A 6,121-nucleotide genomic window follows, 5' to 3' on the forward strand; every position below is an offset into this window, starting at 1 on the left:
TGGAGAATTCTTTTCATTTGCCCGAAACTGATTTTTAAGGTGAGTACTTACACAAACTATCGGCTATGAAGAGGTTCTAACCACCTGTGAATTTCAAAAAATTGATATTATGCATATATATCGGATATAACGGGTTATTCAATAGGGACACTATAAAGGAAGATCTATAAGGACAGCAATTGATACCATATTTTTCCGCCTATTTGACATTTCTCTTCAGTAAGCTTTGACATTTCATCGTGGAAAGATATACGATCCAACAACAAGTCGAAATGATTAAAATTTATGGTACTACCGAAATTCAGGGTCCGTTGCCTCAACTTTAAGAGCGCTACGTCTAATTTATCGTTGTCATAATCGTGCTGTCAGATCAACAATTGAGCGTCTAGTGGACAAATTTAAATCCACAGGCACAGTGCAAAATATTGCCGTGCCAATGAGACAAATAAGTGTCCGTAGTAGCGAGAATATTGCCGCTGCTGGCGTATCAATTGAGGAAGACCCAAATGAGACTGCTATAAAGAAGCTATGGAAAAAGATGAGGACTCCCACCAAAGGCAGTACTTGCTCTACGATATCGTAGTCAAGCCAATATTGTTCTATGGTAAATTTGTCTGGTAGAGGGCGCTCGAAAAGGCAACATTCGCAGGGTTTCTCAGGCAAAATTTACTATACCGGAGCAACTTCTATCAGAGAGGTGAACATTCACTTCGATATTAGTGTAAAGCTCGAAAACTTTGCGCTGAAAGTTAGTCAAGGTATGTCCGTCTACCTAGAAATAGCATCATGCTGCTTCATCTTCAGACTGGCATAGATCATGGTGGAATCACTGGAAACTATGCCGTACCCATACGTCGCACATATCGGAGTGGGAACGAGTCCGATCTACGTTGTTATCTTGCGCTCTACCAAGGAATTTATGGATCTCGCGTGTTTGCTAAACATTCTAAATTCTAGATCTAGCAATCCTTTGATAATAAAGGCTTCTTTCTAGTGCAAACCCATAGAAGAAGATAATCTTTAGACAATTTTTGGGTATTATTACTAATAACAAAACTAGTTAGCTCCATGAATGTTTTTGGAACATTTACTAGTAAAAAAATATTGATTAATAATCTAGCACGCAATTAGAATTCTAATTTTAACCACGTACATGAGGAACAGCCTATCATTTTTTAGATCTCTTGAAACGATAAAAGCTCACTCGGTACCACTTACCTAATCAGTGATTTAATAGTAAAAAATCCTCTCTTGCTTAAGTGTATTATTGTATAGCTTAGAAGTGGCTTACTTGAGCGTAAATCGCCCTACTTAAGTTCCTAAAGTAGACTAACCACTTAATACAATCAAAATACTCCATAAATCAAAATCCATAGAAAAACGCTTATCGTGCGCATTATAGCGAATTCCAATTGAGTTCTGAAACCATGCGAGAAGACAAACGCACTTCAACAACAACTCGAACCACGAGTGGCCAACACATGTAGCATGACATAGAATGTGATATACGATCGACTGCGAACGCGAGTAAACAATCGGTAGATCGAATGTGGGAAGCAAATGGAGTTATGTTATACGTTGTGTTAACAGCGTAAAGCGGAAGAGATGGCCGAGAGGGGCTGAGTCTTGCTAAGTGGGGAAGGGAGCGTGCATGGAGTGAGGGTGGACAACTTTTTTATTTTGAAATTTAAAAAAATATACATATAAGCATTTTTATTTTGAAATAAGTTGAAGTTTGATTCGAAATACGAAAAGACTTTTTCGACTACCATATTTTACTTATATAATTAAAAACTGTATAAGAAAATAATTTTTTTTTAGATATAAATTAAATACTGTTTGCACCTTTGTCGGCATTTTTAAACCTAGAAATTCCAACGCATCAAAATCTATGATCAAACGCCGGCTCTCACACAATGTATCCACGTATAGTCCCCTAAAGTAAAATAATTCCAAATATATTTGAAAAATTGCCGCGCAAAAAAGAACGTGTAGATAATGACGGAGAACGGCAAAATGCACTTGACTTAGCAAACAAAATTTCATGATTTTCCATTACGTGTCAGCGCATTTTTATCTTTTTTGCTAGGCAATGCAGTTGGAGATATGGAAAAGTACAATGAGGGTATTCATGCTGCATTCGAATGTGGAAATTATCAACTTTTCAAGCACTGCAAGCGATTATAAATTAGGGAGCTGTGGAAATGCTTTGCCGAATATTCAATTGTGAATTCAGTGGATTAGTCTTCAATAAGGAATAAAAGCTCTCAGGCAACGCCATTTTGTATTTCGAAAGTCACTATTAACCCAACACAGGTGCTTCAAGCTTTGCTGCCTCAACCGCATACTTTCCACAGCTGCGTGAGTCGCCCCAACTGCAGCTCACTGTCGACGTCTTTATCTCTGTGTAAGTCGCATAACTGTAATCACTTTACATGCCACAACAAGCTTTGACACGAATCTAATAACTGACATAACGAGCGACATTTTTCCGCGAAATACAAGCAATTGCGTGCGGCGCTGCAGAGTTGTAGTTGTAGTTTATAGAATTCTACGCTTCGTCTTCCGCGAGTTCGCCATTTCTGAAGTGGCCACTTGAGTGTCGATTTATGTGATGTTATGTGATTTTGGCGCTGCACATAAGGCCTTTCGACAAAGCGACAACTTAATCTGGCGGGCAATTATTTCTAATGTTTACTATTTTATGCTGAGATTTAATGATTAGAAGCGAGGAATTTATGAACTGCGAATGTTTGCACAAAATTATGCATTACTTGCATTAAATGTGGACATTTTACTATAGCAGGATGGCATAAAGGTATGCTATGGTTCTTTTGAGGCGGTTGCCGAAGGCGCTTAACTCACGAGAATGATTGCTTAAAGCGATTCTTACTGCTTATGTTTGAAAGTGGCATCCTACAAAGTCTTCCATTTCCAAATTTCTCAGTCCTGACTGGACAAAACTAAAATAAACATAGAAAATCTTTACGCACTTCTTCTACTACAATCTCACACCTTTTACCCGCCCGAGTTGTTCTCTGTCCTACCTCCACTGTTACTTTCTAAGCTAACTAGATTCCGCTGAAGAGACCGCAGAAGTTCGTTTAGCTAAATTTAGCTTGCTTCTAGATCCGTAGATCAGGGAAAAACAATAATTATCGGTAGAAATCCATAAAACAATGCATCAAATACGACAATAATTTCCAAGCGTGGTGAAGCTCAACAAATGATCGCAAAGTCAGGATTGACGCCTCGACCTCGAAAGGTTATGCTGAGTGTTTGTTGGGATTGGAAAGGAATCATTCACTGTGAGGTGCCCCAGCCTGATCGAAGATTGATACTACATTTTACCGTCAACAACTGATGAGATTGAAGTTCGATAGCGTACAGAAATTTTTAAGGCTACTCAGAACTTCTCTTTCAAACTTAAAGGTTGAGCAGATCATTATAAGATATCGCTTTCCAGAGTCTCAAAAAACACACAAATTCGGTATAAAAGAGAGCGCTTTGTCTGACTCAGTCTTTTAAAAGTCCTAAACGGCTATTACACATCAATAGAAGTGAGGTTAGCTACAAGTTCACTTCCCTCATCCATCTGAACCAAGCTTTGTTCACTGGCGGCCGTTTGTCTACACCCTAAACTCAATAATAACCACAACAACTTCATCAATGCAGAACACAAAATTTACGATCATTATCGGTATATTGGATGGCAATCAATCAAATCGTAAAAATGCGTGAACGCCTTATAAAAATATTTGTGCTCGAAAATAACTACAAAACCACCAAATAAAACTGAGCAGTCCCCACAGAGAGGATCACGCGAGTGAATGTAGTTGAAAGCCAAAGCAGAATGCTTAAATCCAATAACAACAATTCAGGGTAATAACAGTTGCTGTCGAAAGTCAATAGAGCACGATAAGCGACAGAGGCAGCGTGGAGAGAGAGACGCGGGAGGAGGCCGCCGAGTAACGACGGTGGCCAAAAACCAGTAGTCAAACAAGCATTTATCCGAATCAAATGCTGGAAGAACAGGGTAATATGACCTTATCATGCGGCCGAGTGCAGTTGATCAGCAAATAGTAGCAACAATAAAAACAATAAACGAGTGTAACGTTGGTGGAGCAGCGGTCGACAGCGGCAATTTTTGGGAGCAGTTGATGGGGGGTTGCTCAAAAGTCATCAAAGGTTAGATAGTTACTGCATGCGGGCAAGTATTTGCCTTGACAGCTTGAGCAAATAGAAAATAATAAAAATAAATGACAAATATAAATATAAAGATAAATAATAAATCGGAAAACCCAAATCGGCAGCAAAAAACTTGACGAAATCTGATAAACCCCATACCGGTGATATGCCGCGCTAAGGCAACGTCATAGTATTCAATAAGCATTGTATTCCTCCGCGGTATACACGCTCGTTCCTCACTCGTGCGTTCGTCATTTGATCAGATGCCAAGCAGCGAGTTCTGGTCAAGTGATAAGCGCAGTCTTCGTTTATTGTTCTCCAGCTTATCACACGCATATTGACAGCGTTCCCGATTGCTCGCATACGCACACACCGGCGTGCGATTGAATGCGAGCGGAGGGTCAATAGGAAACCGTTGGATTGAAAATAACAAAAAGTGAACTAAGGCCAGGGTTGTGCGCTGGGTTTGAGACCCGCCACGTAAAAACACCCCAAATAAAAAGTAGAAAAGAACTTCGGATGAGAGACCCCCCTGCTTCCCATGCCCCCTCCCCATGCTTCCACAGCAATAGTGGTAGTAGGGTATACAGTAGAGAATCGTAATACCTTTTAGGAAACTCGCTTGAAAGAACGTCTCCTCTTTTAAGATGAAATTTCCTACAGGAAAATAGTAATGCTTACTGAGAGTGGCGGTCGAAAGACTATTGATAACCTCATCAGCGATAAGCAATGACACACCCGTTCCCAGGACAGTCGGGTCTACGTAATCGGAACGCACCCGGATTTTTTATCCGATCAAGGACTGTCAAATCGGCAGAATTCTCCGCTACAACAAGTTGTTCGACTCACTTTCCAACAGGGACCATTTTCCTAACACACGCACAACTCCGTATTCGTTTACCGAACATGTTGATAACACCTAAAAATGCTATTGCTATGACTCCAAAGTTGTTGTTGTAGCTTTGACTCACTATCAGTTGCACAAATCAAATATTGATAACTACACATCGCCACCAAAATGCCAACCAACAACATACCTATAACTGGGTAATGGTAAATGTAAACAAGACGCCCGAGGCCGGCTACCGAGACCACCACCAAGGCAAATAGCACAGAACCACACCACACAACTGCAGAGGAAACAACAACAACAGCATGGATGGTAGCGAGATATCAGCTCACTGGTTGTAGGTGAAATCGTCAAAGGTGACAGATAGACGACCGCGATTGAATGCTGATCGGTGTCCCGGTCGCATAGTGGGCCGTACGAGGGGCTCGGTAAAAGGTAGTGTATGCGGTGTGCGCACGCTTATCAGCAGCACGTATCGGTGAGATATGGGCGCATACAGGCAAGCCAGCTGGAGCTCATGGACGGACGTAAGCATATAGCAATTGGGCACTAATCAACTGGGCACTTTTTACACTCGCCTAAGTATTTGTTTATAGGTTAGTTGGTGTACACGTATGTGTTTCTATGTGTGTATGTGTGACTTGCGCCGTTTATGGCACTACGTTCGCCGTTTAATAGCACACATTTCGACTGGTATCGACGATTGTGGGGGCTTTCGAGTAGTGGAAAATCGTTGCGCCCCCACTTCAAACGCGACCACAAACGCTAAAGCAAGCACCACGGGCAGCGCAGAAGAGATCAACTAGGTTCTGCGCCAACTCAAAATTCGAAATTCGGGATCGAAGTTCAGAAATCGCGGAGCGCGTGAGCAATCGGCGCGGGTGTGGAACTAAATTGATATAAAACTCAAACTTTCGTTATAAAATGTTAATCAAACAATTAAAAAAGTGAAAAAATCTAGAGAAAAAGTGAAATATTAATAAAGCAATACCAAAATAATTTCGACTCTAATCTTAAAAAATATATATAAAAAATATCAAATTTAAAATTAAAATCATTTTAAAAATTAAAATAAAAAAAAAA

At 40.4% G+C, this 6,121-nt stretch overlaps 1 long non-coding RNA gene across 1 annotated transcript; it reads left to right on the forward strand.

The window, feature by feature from the left end:
• The first annotated feature begins 3,262 nt into the window (after window positions 1-3,262).
• LOC125778434 (uncharacterized) lies at window positions 3,263-6,121 on the forward strand. The gene is made up of 2 exons (XR_007422693.1): window positions 3,263-5,565; window positions 5,635-6,121. It is a non-coding gene; the product is annotated as an uncharacterized LOC125778434 (long non-coding RNA).

Source organism: Bactrocera dorsalis, chromosome 4, assembly GCF_023373825.1.
Source record: "Bactrocera dorsalis isolate Fly_Bdor chromosome 4, ASM2337382v1, whole genome shotgun sequence".
NCBI classification, from domain to species: Eukaryota; Metazoa; Arthropoda; class Insecta; order Diptera; family Tephritidae; genus Bactrocera; species Bactrocera dorsalis.